This window comes from Strix aluco, chromosome Z (assembly GCF_031877795.1).
Source record: "Strix aluco isolate bStrAlu1 chromosome Z, bStrAlu1.hap1, whole genome shotgun sequence".
Lineage (NCBI taxonomy): Eukaryota > Metazoa > Chordata > Aves > Strigiformes > Strigidae > Strix > Strix aluco.
The window spans coordinates 70,260,306-70,276,699 of NC_133971.1; the positions used below are offsets into that span (position 1 = coordinate 70,260,306).

Genomic DNA, 16,394 nt, shown 5'->3' on the forward strand with positions numbered 1-16,394 from the left:
ATCCCTGGAGGTGTTTAAGAGTTGGGCTGACATAGCGCTGAGGGATATGGTGTAGTTGGGAACTGTCAATGTTGGGTTGATGGATGGACTGGATGATCTTCAAGGTCTTTTCCAACCTAGACGATTCTGTGATTCTGTGATTCTGTGAATTTGCCTTTGTACTGAAGGGGATTTTGTCTCATGTTACAGAAAACTGAATGCAGTGGTGATCAGAAAAGATGGCACACTGCACCAAATATGAATAGACGAATATGAAAGCTGAATGCCAATAAGGAGTATGGACATCAGCTGGACTGGGCAAATTGTAAAGAGAAAACCAGCAACTTCAGCTTTAGCAGCAGTGGTAGTCCTACATCCATGCAGAGTACAAATCTAATACAAACTAGACTCTTAATTCAGACTGATGATGTCAGTGGGATTTAATTTAAAATCCACGTTAAAAGATACATTCCAACCTAGGTTCAAGATAGAGCATTTTCCTGTAGTGACTTTGTTCTTTCAAATAATTTGTTTTGTTTTTCTTCAGGTAGAATCATGTCCTGGTTTCGGCCAGGATACAGTTAACTCCCCTTGGGCTGAGAGGGAGCACAGCTAGAGGGTCAGGTCTGGATGATCACTGGAGTATTCCACACCAGGTGATGTCATGCTCAGTATATAGGCAGACATGTGCTTTCTCACGCCTGTTTCGGTTTCTGGGTCAGCGTGGCGGGATTTTCTGGTGTGGTCGGATCACTGCTGGGGGGGGCGCGGGTTCTGCATACCTGTCGCCGCGCTTGGTAAGCCACTGCTGCATTTTACTTGTTTTGGACTTACTATTGGTACTGGTTTTGTTACTATTACTAATTTTTTTTTTATTTAACCTATGAATTTCTTCTTTTGTCCCGCCCCTATTTCAAAGGCGTTGGGGGGGGGGGGCGGGGAGTAAACAATCTGCCACATGGCGATTGACTACCAGCTGAGTTCAAACCACAACAGGTTTTGGCACCTAACATGGAGCTGAGGTTTTGAGATAACAACAAAACAGGTAATAATGTTGAGTGCCTGGCTCCTTAAGATTCTATCACCTCATTTTCAATATGTATTCCCCATGCTGTTGCTCACAGTCCGTGAGAGTTGGGTTAAGATTTTGTTTTTGCTGTACTATGTGATGCTCATCTATGATACAGTGCAGTCATTGGTCCTGGGGCTATTTACAATTGTGTTTGAGAAATTCGGGAATTTCAAATATCCTTGGAATGTTGACATTAACATGGTCGTCTTACTGCTAGGAGCCAGTGCGTTCCTGCATGTGGTTCAGGTTTTGTTCAGGGTTAAGCAACTATTTAAGAGTATTACCTGGAGATCTACCCCAAGGTTGGAGAATTAGGAGTGGCTGCGGGTCTGGAGCAGCATGGGCAAGTACCTAGAACAGTGGGCACCTCTGGTGTATTGGAACTTCACTCCCGAACAGGTGCAGAATCCTGAAGAACTAGTAGAGTATTTGGAAAAAGTGTGTTGTCAGCCAGGTAATTCCAGAGAGGCACAGCTCACTGCAACATGCTGGGGCACAGCCCATGCTTATTGAGTGCTATTAAACACTGTTCAGCACCGTCAAGAGGAAGATAAGGGCTCTGCCCCTGGTAACCAAGTAACAGAAACTGCAGCCACTACAAAGCCGAGGACGGGCGCTGCAGCTGAACCAGAGAACCAACCCATGACAGTGTCAGTTGCTCCCATACAGAAGAAGAAATACACAAAAAAATCCCCTCGCAGTGTACGGGGTGATGATGAACCAGGCCCATCATGAGAACAGGAGGAGGCAGAGCCAGTGATAGCCACCCAATCCTTATCCCTGAGTGAGTTGTGAGATATGCAAAAAGATTTCAGCCCCCATCCAGATGAGCAACTCGTTACCTGGCTGCTCCAGTGCTGGGATAGCGGGGCCAGTAGTGTGGAACTAGAGGGCAGGGAGGCAAGACAGCTGGGATCCCTGTCTAGGGAAGGGGGCATAGACAAAGTCATTGGAAAGGAGACACAAAATCTCAGTCTCTGGAGGCGACTCCTGTCAAGTGTGAGGGAGAGGTAACCCTTCAAGGAAGATTTTGTATGTCATCCAAGTAAGTGGACCACTATGGAGAGAGGCATTCAATACTTGAGGGAGCTAGCTGTACAGGAAATGGTTTACTATGACCCGGATAATGCACAGCTACCCACAGATCCAGATGAAGTCCAATGCACCCGGCCCATGTGGAGGAAGTTTGTACAGAGCACACCATCATCATATGCCAGTGCATTAGCAGTAATGGACTGGAGACATGAAGAGGGACCAACAGTAGAAGAATTGGCTCGCCAACTACAATAGTATGAAGAAAGTGTCTCTTCCCCCCTCCTTGTGGCTGTGAAGGAATTATCTCAAGAATTCCAAAAATTTAAAGAGGACATGTCCTACTCCGCACATGCACAGGCTAGGATCTCGGCTATTAGGAGCAGTCATTTCCTTACTTGAGCGAACTGGTATACACCATGAGGAAACCTGTGGCATCGCCTGCGTGACTATGGGGAAGACATGAAGAAATGGGATGGAAAACCTACCTACCTCCTAGAAGAGTGGGTATGTGAGTTGGAAGGAAGAACAACTACAAAACAGGGCTTTTTTAGGAGAAATGCTGCTCCAGTTTCCAGTAATCAAGTGCCTAAACAGAGCAGAAAGGTCGACTTTGCTCATGAACCTATGAGAAGAACTTCTGATTTGCATTCACAAGAAGTGAGTGATCAACATGAGACTGAAACCCGTGCACACCACACTAACCCATTTGCCATTAGAGGGTATTATGACCAACATCAGAGGGGCCCTGCCTCCAGCCAGGGGGAGGACAGGGACAATCAAGTTTATTGGCCCATGTGGATTCGATGGCCTGGCACATCTGACCCCCAGCAGTATAAGGCTCTAGTGGACACTGGTGCTCAATGCACCCTAATGCCATCAAATTTTAAAGGAGCAGAACCTGTTTGTATTTCAAGAGTGACAGGGGGGGTCTCAACAGCTGACTGTATTGGAGGCCGAGGTGAGCCTAAGTGGAAAAGAGTGGGAAAAACACCCCATTGTGACTGGCCCAGACACTCCATGCATTCTTGGCATAGCTTATCTCAGAAGAGGTATTTTAAGGACCCAAAAGGGTATCGGTGGGCTTTTGGTATAGCTGCCTTGGAAACAGAAGGAATTAAACAGCTGTCTGTGTTACCTGGTCTCTCAGAGGATCCTTCTGTTGTGGGATTGCTGAGGGTTGAAGAACAACGGGTGCCAGTTGCCACTACAACCATGCACCGACGGCAATATCGCACCAATCGAGATGCTGTCATCCCTATCCATAAACTGACTCGTCAACTAGAGAGCCAAGGAGTCATCAGCAAGACACGCTCCCCTTTTAACAGCCCCATATGGCCAGTGTGAAAGTCTAATGGAGAGTAGAGATCGACAGCAGACTATCGTGGTCTGAATGAAGTCACCATACCGCTGAGTGCTGCTGTGCCAGACATGCTAGAACTTCACTATGAACTAGAGTTGAAGGCATCCAAGTGGTACACCACGACTGATATTGCTAACACATTTTTCTCCATCCCTCTGGCAGCAGAATGCAGGCCACAGTTTGCTTTTACCTGGAGGGGTTGTCCAATACACCTGGAATTGACTGCCCCAGGGGTGGAAACACAGCCCCAGCATTTGCCATGGACTGATCCAGGCTGCACTGGAACAGGGTGAATCCCCAGAACACCTACAGTACATTGATGACATCATTATATGGGGTAAAACAGCAGAAGAAGTTTTTGAGAAAGGGGAGAAAATAATCCAAATCCTTCTGAGAGCCAGTTTTGCCATAAAGTGTGGTAAGGTCAAGGGACCTGCACAAGAGATTCAGTTTTTAGGAGTAAAATGGCAAGATGGACGTCGTCAGATTCCAATGGAGATGATTAATAAAATAACAGTGATGTCCCCACCGACTAGCAGAAAGGAAACACAAGCTTCCTTGGGTGTTGTGGGTTTCTGGAGACTGCACATTCCAAATTACAGTCAGATTGTCAGCCCTCTCTATCAAGTGACCTGGAAAATGAATGGTTTTATATGGGGCCTGGAGCAACGACAAGCTTTTGAGCAAATTAAACAGGCAATAGTTCATGCAGTAGCCCTCGGGCCAGTTCAGACAGGGCAAGATGTTAAAAATGTGCTCTACACTGCAGCCAGGAAGAATGGCCCTACCTGGAGTCTCTGGCAGAGAGCACCAAGGGAGACTCGGGGTCGACCCCTGGGGTTTTGGAGTCGGGGATACAGAGGATCAGAAGACTGCTATACTCTGACCGAGAAGGAGATACTGGCAGCATATGAAGGGGTCCGAGCTGCTTCAGAGGTGATCAGGACTGAAGCACAGCTCCTCCTGGCTCCCCGACTGCCAGTGCTGGGCTGGGTGTTCAAAGGGAGTGTCCCCTCTACACACCATGCAACTGATGCCATGTGGAGTAAATGGGTTGCATTAATCACACAACGGGCTCGAATAAGCAGCCCCAGACATCCAGGAATACTGGAAGTGATCACAAATTGGCCAGAAGGCAAAGATTTTGGAATGGCGCCAGAGGAAGAGGTAGCACATGCTGAAGAGGCCCCACCATATACCGAGCTACCAGATAATGAGAAGCGATATGCCCTGTTTACTGACGGGTCCTGTTGCATTGTGGGGAAATATCACAGGTGGAAAGCAGCTGTATGGAGCCCCACACGACGGGTTGCTGAAGCTATTGAAGGAGAAGGTGAATCAAGTCAGTTCGCAGAGGTGAAAGCCATCCAGCTGGCCTTGGATATCACTGAGCGAGAAAGGTGGCCAGTGCTCTACCTCTATACTGACTCATGGATGGTGGCAAATGCTCTGTGGGGTGGTTACAGCAGTGGAAATGGAGCAACTGGCAGTGCAGAGGCAAACCCGTCTGGGCTGCTAAATTATGGCAAGATATTGCTGCTCGGGTAGAGAATCTGGTTGTGAAAGTACGCCATGTAGATGCTCACGTACCCAAGAGCCGGGCCACTGAAGAGCATCAGAACAACCAACAGGCGGATCAAGCTGCCAAGATTAAAGTGGCTCAAGTAGATCTGGACTGGCAACATCAGGGTGAACAATTTATGGCTCGCTGGGCCCATGACTCCTCAGGCTATCAGGGACGACATGCAACATGTAGATGGGCTCGTGACCGAGGGGTGGACTTAACCATGGATGCCATTGCACAGGTAATCCATGAATGTGAGACATGTGCTACAATCAAGTAAGACAAATGGTTAAAGCCCATTTGGTATGGAGGATGATGGTCAAAATATAAATATGTGGAGGCCTGGCAGATTGATTATATCATGCTCCCACAAACTCGGCAAGCACTATGTGCTTACAATGGTAGAAGCAGCCACGTGTTGGTTGGAAACTCATGCCGTGACCCATGCCACTGCCCAGAACACCATTGTAGGCCTTGAGGAGAAAGTCTTATGGCGGCATGGCACACCAGAAAGAACTGAGTCAGATAATGGGACACATTTCCGAAACAACCTCATAGATGCCTGGGTCAAAGAACATGGCATTAAGGGGATATATCACATTCCCTACCATGCACCAGCCTCTGGGAAGATTGAGTGATACAATGGATTGCTGAAAACTACAGAGGGCAATGGGTGGTGGAACTTTCAAACACTGGGACGTGCATTTAGCAAAAGCCACCTGGTTAGTCAATACCAGCAGATCTGCCAAGCAAGCTGGCCCTGCTCAATCAAACCTCCTACATACCGTGGATGGGGATAAAGCCCCCCTAGTGCGCATTAAAAACATGCTGGGGAAGACCATCTGGATTACTCCTGCATTGGGCAAAGGTAAATCCATGCGTTGGATTACTTTTGTCCAAGGACCTGGGTGCACTTGGTGGGTAATGCAGAAGGATGGAGAAGTCTGATGTGTGCCTCAGGGAGATTTGATTTTAGGTGAAAATAGCCAATGAATCGAACTGTCAAATAACCCTGTTATTGCAATTGGTGCCCCGCAACATCCTCCTGCCACATCCAAAGCCTCCTGCTCCACCAACTGAGCCAACTCCACCTCATTCCTCCAGCCTTAAAGACTGTCATGACAGATGGAACCCAAAGTTATGGACTAAATGAACTCAGTAGACATTTTGGAAGGATGGCCCATAGACTAAGGGAATGATATCTGTGATACCCTGGAAAGGGGTGGTGATTCCTTAGAATGTATTTGGCACCTGACCATAACGTCAATGGTATGGAATAAGGGGTGGAGACTGTCCTGGTTGCGACCAGGATAGAGTTAACTCTCCTTGGGCTGAGAGGGAGCACAGCTAGAGGGCTGGGTCTGGATGATCACTGGAGTATTCCATACCAGGTGATGTCATGCTCAGTAAATAGGCGGACACGGGCTCTCTCATGCCTGTTTCAGTTTCTGGGTCAGCGTGGCGGGATTTTCTGGTGTGGTCGGATCGCTGCTGGGGGGGTGGGGCAGGCTGTGTACCTGTCGCTGCGCTCAGTAAGCCACTGCTGCATTTTTGCCCATTTGGGACGGTTGGTTTTGTTACTATTACTAATTTTTTTTTTTATTCAACCTACAAATGTCTTCTTTTGTCCCTGCCCTATTTCACGGCGAGGGGGGGGGGGGGGGGGAGGGAAGTAAACAACTGGCCATATGGCAATTTTATACCGGCTGTGTTCAAACCACACGAGATCGCAATGAGCGCCTCACTATCCACATTTTTTTCAAGGAGGAAGTAAAGACATAATGCTGTAAACATCCACATTCGGGAGGAGGAGGATGCTAGGAAAGAAAGAAATTTGAAGTGCTGATGGCTTCTCAGAAAGGTGGAAATAATAGCAATTTCCCACCAGCTCTTCATTGCAAGTAGTGAACGTGGAGGTAAAACCAGTCAGGAGTCGAAAAACTACCAGGGTGCACAGGAGGAGTTGCGTAGATCAGTGAAACAGGAAGAATTAAACAAAGGTCAATAAAGTATGACCGTGTAAGTGGGCTAGGAAGTGATGCAAAACTGCACTAAGTAGTCAGATTATGGAGTGTTGGTATTTTCAGCAGGATTTCCTTGAGGACCAACATAATTCAACAGCAGTTAAGTGACAGAATATGGGTCTTTGTAGTTTTACTACTGATGCTTTTAAACAAATTGAGGATTAGTAAAGTGCAGCATGTGTGTGTTTCTCATTTTAGCACCAGTACAAATTTAAGCTAATCAGTGTTTTTTCAAAGCCTGAATTTATTCAAAGCTAAGTTTCTCATCTACTGTATGCCTACTCATACTGTTTTTTTTTTTCACATGGGTGAAAAGGCCTGTTGATGTTGTCAAGACTGAAAACAAGCAAAAGTTTAACAGGTTTTGTGCTTAGTCTTACTAGAAGGGGAGAAACCAAAGCATTTTATTAATTCATGGTCAGAGACCAGGATGGTGGGTCATGGGCAGGTTACCTTCAGCTCACCCCCACCACCAAAGGGCCCCCGGCAGACACACAACATTCGCGGGGCATATAACATCCCCATCGTGTTGATTTTCCCGTGCCGTTGTTGCCTTAGCTGTAGACACAGCACAAAATGCGGCTCCACCCATCTCGCTCTGTTTCACCTAGTAAATTTTTGGATACGTAGGTAACACAAGCATCTCGGTTTCCAGTCATTAGGAGTCCTTTCAGCCCACCAGCCGCGAAGGCTGACGAGGCTTTTGTTCCAGCTTCAGCTCACGCCGGGGTCCCGTGTTCGAGTCGGGAAGCTCAAAGCGGGTGGGGAGGCTCCAGCCGTTGGGCCGGGAGGAGGAGGAGGAGGAGGAAGAGGACGAGGACGAGGACGAGGACGAGGACGAGGACGAGGACGAGGAGGACGAGGACGAGGACGAGGAGGACCAGGACCAGGACCAGGACCAGGACCAGGACCAGGACGTGCGCCTCCCGCCGCTGCGCGGGGCCACTCCAACACCGCGAGCCGCCCCACGCGCCACCGCCCCGCGCCAGCTCCGCCCCCCGCGCAGGCGCACCGCCCGCGGGCGCAGCGGATGAGCGCGCGAAAATTCCAAACCGGCAGCGCGAGCCGGTCCGCGGGGTAAGCCGCGGGGGAGGGGGCGGGGCCAGGGGCCGCGCGCACCGAGGCGGAACGGCGTCGGGGGAGGGGGTGCGGCTCGTCCTACCCCTCCTCTCCGAGCCGGAGGGGCTCGGGGGCGGCCGCGGACTCCGCCGCGGCAGCGGGGATCTTCCCACGGCCTGAAAGGGGAGCGGCGCGCCTCGCCCGCCCCGCCCCAGTGGCCTTGCCGCGGTGGTCGCGGCCCGAGGGCCCGCGCATGCGCGGATGCGCCCGCGGGGGCGGGGCGGGGGGCGCGCTAGTGCGGATCCTTAGCCGGGCTGGTGTCCCGGTGCGGGGGCTTGTGGCGAGTAGCCGGCCGGGGAGGGCCCGACATCGGCACCGAGTGGTTGGGGCGAGCGCCCCCCGTCCCTCCCCAGAGCTTTCTGCCGTGGCGGAGGAAGGTGGCTGAGGCTTTAAGGCCGGCGTTGCCCCCCGGTTGTACGTCCTGCGAGCTGCACGCCGAGCGTCTCGCCCCGGGACTTCTCCCGGCTGCTTCCCGAGCTACTGCTGCCTCGCTTGTGAGGTCCTGTTTTTTTGGTATTTAATGCCTTGCTGCCAGTGGGCCTCGTTCGTGCCTTAACGCGGGGGAAGGTGGTCGTGTTACACTTCCCCAAACACGGGTTGAGCGTTTTAGTGAGAATGCCGGTTCGGCCATGGGCTGCCAGAGACGGGAATGGCGTGGGGCCGCATGCACGTCCGAGTTAACAGCGAGTACTTGGTCAGTATCGTCAGGTACTGAAAACGTTTGAAACGAGGGAGACTTCCATATCTGTGCTGTTTGCATCTGGCTCTTCCTCCTCGGTCTAGGAACTCTGGAAACCAAGTGATAAAACGACATTTTGTGATACGTGTGCAAGATCACTGCAACTGTACTACGTAGATACCTTCCTAAATGGTTTACAGAGGGAGGGAGTAAAATGTTTACAGCTTTGCTTCTGGTATACCAGATGTGCCAACTTTTGCAATCTGACACTCGCAGACATGTGCTCTAGTGGAGGAACCCCAAGCACAGTATGCTTCTACAGAATACTGTCAGACAGTGAAGCAGGCCTGTTACTTAAAGTAAAGATTCGGGAAGACCAATGCCTCATAATTATTGGGAGAAGTTGCCGTTTCTATTTTTGGTTTGGTTCACAAATGTAGGTAATTAAACCACTTCCACTCCTCTCAAAAATTTTTCAAATAGCTGTTTTTAATGTGGAAGAATAACTAAAATGGGCTAATGGTCGCTGCTCTGTATCACAGTGAAGAATTCTTTAATGAAATTTGTGGGACATAACATTCTAGTGATGGGTCTCTGAAATCCAGGAGAATCTTAAGAATTTGGGACATTTTCTCAGTATGTCATTAGAAGGTTCTGAAGGTCATTGTATTGCGCCCCTCCCCCCCCGCAAACTGTATTACTATTTTTTTGCAAAACGAAAGCTTCTTGCTTGTCTGCAGCCATTAAACCAAGAATCATTCAACTTAATTTCTGAGTTGCATGGATTACTTGCTGTGTTACTTGGTTTTATGTTCATCTTCCCATCTTTGCTGAAGGTTCAAAAACTGTGTCATAAGAATGCATCATCATACGGTATTTGAAGCAGAAATTGAGAAATTTATCAAAGTATTGTGCGCTACTGACAAGTCTATGAAAATCTGTCTGTTGCTGGAAAGCCCTCTTACCTGTTTATCGTTCCCCGCCCCCGCTGCAGTCTCTCTTCCTTTCTTTGTGGATGTTTGTTCATTACTGCCATCTCTTGGATGGAAGCAGGCCTGCTGAACATTTGTGATGGTTGTCCTCCAGTGGTTTAGTTTGTAAAGAGAATATAAACGCTGCTGTACTTGTCCCTCGGTGAAACTTGTCTCTAGAGAATATGGCAGTGGAAAAGCATGAGCTGGGAACAGATCCCGAAGGTTATCTTTTCACTTAGAGGTATGGATCAAGTTTTGATAATAATTTCTGTGGTTTTTATCTTAGTTTCCTCAGGAAATTTGGCCATAGGCCTCTGTCTAGTCAGCACATGCCTATGGGCCAGCTGGATGGTATACACATGAAACTAGCCATCGGATACCGTGGGTGAAGGTGTCATAAGGGACGTCAATGGGAGTTAGGGTTTTAAGGGTGATGTTGTGGAGAGTTAAAGCAACAGAGGATACCCATTTGGAGGTACTAGACACAGTTGTTCTCCTAGTAATGCAGCAGCCTTGTGCACTCTTGTGTACTTTTAAACCATAATTTCTTTTTCCCTAAGCCATATGTTTCAGTATACTAATACTAAACTACAGTTGTGAAGGTGCTGTTTTTGACAAAGATGTCTTTCAAAAGACAGGTGAAGGATCTTGTGAAGGGTGAAGGATGGGTGAAACATATTTTTCCTGAACCAATAATTCAGAAAATGTTAGAGTCCTCTGATATACGTGGAATAATTTTTCACATTTACAAAAAGATGCATATATTGCATGAGACTTATCCCAAATAAAATCTTCAGCTTTTGATGTATCAGTTTGATTTTTTTTTTTAAATGAATACAATATATTTTGTGCCAACCTTATCTAAAAAATATGTGAAAGTATGCCAGGCTGTAAAGATATTATTACAGGTATAGACAGTAGAACAGATCTTAAAAATCAAGTCAAATCTTGAATTAAACAACTTTCATCAAAAAGGGTATTCCCAGACCAAATTTTGTGGTTAATGTTCTTATAAATGACTGTCATTATTCTTAATGTTGCTAAAATGAATGCAGTGGTAATGCTCATTAAAAATCTGTATTTTCTTTCATGGAGCTTTGAAATTAAAAAATCCTTTGTGTCTTGAAGCTTGGTGGCACATCCCACCAACTTCTGAGACCACCTTAGGACCACATAATTAGTCTACTTTGTAAGTTACAGGAATGTAGAATATGTTAAATATTTTCTCCTTGGTGAGGGCCAATAACTTTCTGGGTATTGCAAAAGTATTTAAAAATTAGTAAGACTTAGTTATGCATTTCTCTATAGAAATAATACAGATTTTAGATGGCTATGACAAATGGCGTGTGATGATTTGAACGCTCTACCCCCAATACAAAATTATGCTATTAGTATTATATTAATCATAAACTAATTAAACACAAATTAATCATAAATCATAGAACTCTATATTAAACAAATATAATTTAATTTCAAAAATTTTAGTTACATCTTTATCATCTTTTCAAGAATGCTTTTGCTCTAATGGTAAAGGATGGACTCATATCAGACTTCTGCTATTTGCAAGAGGTTTCTGTTATTTCTGAGAGTTTTTTAACTCTCAGCCTTACATATGGTTGCAGGGTTCTGACATAGAACTTCTGCATGCATTTTTAACTTTTAATAGAAATTCTATAGGTAAGCAGTGCCATGAGTTATATTTTCATAAACTTACGAGTCATGAATTATACAGATATTATTGGACATAATCTGAAGACAGATAACTTGCTCAAATGTAATCTGCACAGCATCAGTTATGGTAATCTGGTGAAATAAAGTCTGTGAGGTTACTGCAGTACACAAGGAACTTTGTAAATCTTTGAGAAGAATAAATTTTTTTTACTTGCAAATGGAGCAAATTGATGTCAGACACGTATTTTTGCTTTTTAAAAAAAGTAAAAAAGTACTCTTACTATGAAACTTTAAAATTAGAGCAGTACTAATCAGGCTGCTGTAGAGGTAAAGTAGGAAAGTGGAAATTTAAATGACTTCTGTAGTCTCATGTGTGAGATGTGCCAGAAGTGAGAATCAGACTCGGGCTTCTGACTGCTGGAGCCAAACTGTGAGGCTGTCCTTCCTCCCTACTAGTAGAATTACTGGACATATTTATTTTATAAATCTTGATTAACTATGTGACAGTATTGAAATATTCCAGTGTCTGTAATAAAGTATCATAATATACAACTAAATTGACATGAGTGTCCAAGGAGAAGAAGCCAAGAGATTTACCGCTAGCTAATACTTTTTTCCTAGTTGTACATTAAAAGTTCTCATCTGTTATCAACTGACCCAAACTCATAAGGAACTCTCTTTCCACAGAATACCAGAACTATATAGCTTTAATTTCATGCCAAGGGTGGTATTGCTAAATTGTGAGTTTTTCATGAACAGATGCGACAGAAATCTTACTGGCAAGTCACAGGATCCACTATTAGCACATTAAAAAGTACATGTGCACAGAATAGGCGGGAATAATTGAAAATTCCCCAAATCAATGCCTCATTGCTTTGAATGTCAGTGCCCTGTTTCCAGTCTAAATGCCCACATAGCTAATTGTTGCTGCAGTATGAGTTTGGGTGAATCACTGAAAGCCTTTGCTTTAGATGTTTCTGAGGAAACTTATTTCTTCTTGTTTGCAAAGAATGAATAGCCTGATTTAATGCCTGTGAATAGCATGAAACCTTGTCAATGGACTCCAGGGACAAGTGTCTGTGGGAGCGTGTTAAAATAATGTACAACAAAAAGGTGTAAATGTTGATATGCATGTCATTAAGTTATTTTTATTCTTCTGAAGAATACATTTTTCTTTTTCTGTCAGTCAGGTGTACTTAGTGCCATAAATACATCTTTATTCAGAACATTTTATTCTGTGGCTATTTCTGTGTGTGAGTAGTCAGGGAGAGAAGGGAGAAAAGTAGGAGACTCTTTGGTAAGGGGTTTTTTTTATGCCAAAGAGAAATGCATTCTTTTGTTTGCAAACTTGCTTTCATTGTATGTGGACTATGTGAATGCTTTTCACATAATTTCAATAGCCTCAACTGATATGAGAATAAGTAAGTATAATTTTTACTTGCACTTATTATGCTGTCACTAGAGTTCATACAAAAGTAAGTAAGTATAATAAAAACTGGAAAGAAAATACTTTCCCATGATTGTTGTGTGGTCATTTTCTTTTTGGTGGAATATTGCCCTTCACCATTGCATAAACCATTGTGTCATGCTTGAGGAGCTTAGGTTGAATAATAGGCTATCTTTGAGGAAATCCTTGAGAAGCAGTGTTGTCTAATAGGTTAGAACACATGAGATTTGTATCTTTTATCTCTTTCTGTCATTTGTTTCTTCAGTGACTTTGGACAAGTCATTTTCTGATTGTGCTTCTGTTTCCTTACACTCGTGTAGAAATGCTTTATCTCTGTAGAACTGAAGAATTTCAATAAAAGGTATGTGCTTCATTACTATAGTAAATATTAGAGGTTCTTAAAAACAGTTCTAGAGATTTTCAGAGATTTTCACTTACTATAGACAACTCTGTACGCTGTATGAATAGCTCTGGATATCAATACCATAGACAGTATTTTAACTGATGTTCAAATACTTGCGATAAAGAGTTTGGGCTATGTGTCTTCCTTTCTTACATCTGTGTAAGTCAGGGGCAAAGCTTGAATTTAACAAAGTTGGATGGCTATTGTTGGAAATACAAAGCCCTTTAGAGATAACTTACAATTTAATTGAAGAAAGCAAGGCTAGTCATTCTTCTCTACATTGAAATAGATTGTGTCCCTGTCCATGCCCCCTCCCCCCTTTTTTTTTTTTTAGTGGTGAAACAAAGGTATTTTCAGAGCTGCCCATTTGCAGAATCTTCTCCACAGCTTAGTTGGAGGAACTTTTTTAGGCTTCCCCACCACCTCCTTGTAACTTTAGCATGTACAGATAGAAGTGAATGCTGTTCCTTGATATACTAATGCAGAGGAATACACTTTTTTCTGTTACCTTACAGGTCATGTAATGTCCTCTGAAGAGAGGACTAATGTTCTGACTTCCTGTGTACAGTTTAATACATGTTCTTCTACTTATGCTTGGAAACTAGGGAATTACTACATATTTGTTAATTGCAGAACATAAAGTGAAATATCTAAAAAAGAAAAAAAAAAAAGTTCCAAGGATTGGTATATATGCATCCCCCCTCACTGGTATCTCAAAGTATTGCAACTCTGGAAAGAGGAACACTGTTTATTTCATGGTGAAACTTTGAATTAATCTCTAGTTATAATTTTTTTTCAGAGGAACTGAATTTTAAGGAAATAAATTTTTCTGTATTCCACTCAAGCAGTGTACAATACAAGTTAATTGGAGAAGAGGCTGAACTATGAGGGAAGCTTGGATGATTGGTTTTGTTTATCTTCAGATCAGAATAGAATAAATAGACTATTTTGGTTGGAAGGGATCTGCAATGATCATCTGGTCCAACTGCCCGACCAGTTCAGGGCTGACCAAGTTAAAGTATGTTAGTGAGGGCAATGTCCACTGATAGTGACATGCATGAATCCCAGCAATGCATTTTTCCTCAGGGCATAAAGTCTTCAGTCCTGCAGGGCAACAGAATGTAACTGGAAACATTGTTTTGCTGTTTGCAATGTTACTCAGATTAAACCTGTAGAAGAGGTTTAATACATATGCTGTCCATGAAAGTAGCCTTGTTAGTGGCCAAAGTCCCTTAAAGATGAAAATTGGGCTCTTTTCCCAATGAGATCTGATAATTCAGAAGGCAGATCTGACAACTGTTAAAATACTAATGATTGGAGTAAATAGAGGAAGCAAATACAGAGGGGAAAAAATAGAGGAGTTAATTACTTTCTTTAGGAGAACTGTTAGTCTAAATGTTGAATGATAATGCCAACCATCTGCTTGACAGATGTTTAGTTTACCAGATTTTGTATGCTGCTTAGCCAATGTTGGTTCCTTTCTTTTGGCAAAACTCTGGTTTTATTTTCAGAGGAAGATATATTTGCATGCAATTTGTCTTAATTTGGAAAGTCTGCATATAGACAGGCAGTTCTCTATAATAGTGGTTTGTTCTTGCGGTGAAATATCAGTGGATATAGACACGAAGAGGAATAGGCAAACTTGCTCTTATCTGAAAAGTTATTAATTAAAAAATCAACACTAGTCAACACAGGATGTAAGCATGCTGTCCAGAATCAAGATGGAAATTGTTCTTTAGATTCTTCTTGACTGCTGGACTGCCAGTGAGTGTAGATTAAATTTAATACCAATGTATAAAGCAGGCTGTGAACCTAATTTCTCAACAATTAGGTGAAGCGCTGTGAAAAGTAAGATGACAGGAATAAATAATACATATTTTTAGTTTTCTCATAGTCCCTTTCTAAGCTTCTAAAAAATTATTCACTTTTTTTCCCTAATAAACTTTTTCTGAATTTATTGGGGGGGGCTAGTAATAGGTTTTCTTTAAAGTAGGAGATAAATCATGTTTGATCTTACTGCCTATCTAAGTATGTATTACATTGTAATTTTGTTCTTGGCAAGTAAAAGGAGAGTTGTCAATGTGAAAATGAAAAATATACTTGTGGGAACAAGGTGGAAGAACCAGATAGACATTTTATGTAGAGAAATAATGAATGAGAAAATAGTATCTATGTTTTGGATAACTGCTACTTTTTTTTTCTTTTGACATAACCTCAAAATATCATCCATTAGATAGTAAATTTGTGACATGATTATCATAATCTCTGAAACATCAAAACAGTATGTTAATAGTTTTCTGCTCTATTAGTGTATCAACCATGATGTATCATAATCAAGTTAAGGGTGATTAACCAAGGAGTCAAAATCATGGTATCTTTTGATTATATAATATACTGAAGTGCTTATCTAATACCTAACCTCCTAATTCCTAGTGTTAGTCTCCTAAATATCTATTAGAGTAATAAATATGCATAAAAAGACTGTTCTACTGCTTTTGCAAGTGTTAACAACCCTAAAAATAATTTGGATCTTGGAATGTATGTTTATGTGTTCTGTTAGCTCAGTGGTGAACTGTTATGCCTGGGGCCTTTGGACCCTGATGTCATATAAGTGTTTCAACTGTTTTCTTGTTTTGTTTTTGCCTCACAAGCTGAGGTTGCTGATGGGCACGATTTGAGAGAGGAGATGGAGTAATGGAAAGTGAAGTGTTCATTTGGAGTCCGGGGCTACTTATCACTGGTCCAAGGAAAAGTACGCAATTGAGAGCTTTATACCTCAAATGCAAGTTTTTGTCACATTTATTTGGAATGCTGTGACATAAGGCAGTATTGTACCTTAATGGCATCTCAAAGATCCTTGTACTTGAAATGCTATTTGTTTAAAAATAACAGCTGAATTTACAAGATTAAAGCCAAACTAAGTAATAAAAGTTTAGTCGTAATTTTTGACAATCTATTAAAGCTGGATTTGGAGACACTAAAAGCTATGAAGGTTTTTTACTGAATTTTCTATGACTGACAGAAATTCTTTCTGAGGAGCTGTAATATTTTAGCAAAATGTATTTTA

At 43.5% G+C, this 16,394-nt stretch overlaps 1 protein-coding gene across 3 annotated transcripts in view; it reads left to right on the plus strand.

The window, feature by feature from the left end:
* Positions 1-8,064: 8,064 nt before the first annotated feature.
* Positions 8,065-16,394, plus strand: part of FANCC (FA complementation group C) — an 89,186-nt gene continuing 80,856 nt past the window's right edge. For 2 of the 3 annotated variants that reach the window (XM_074813386.1, XM_074813387.1), the window contains exons 1-2: positions 9,920-10,047; positions 13,190-13,285. The gene's annotated coding sequence lies outside the window, so the exon portion shown is untranslated. Of the gene's footprint in view, positions 8,112-9,919; positions 10,048-13,189; positions 13,286-16,394 lie in introns of those variants that run through there. The other variant, XM_074813389.1, reaches the window with a different exon arrangement.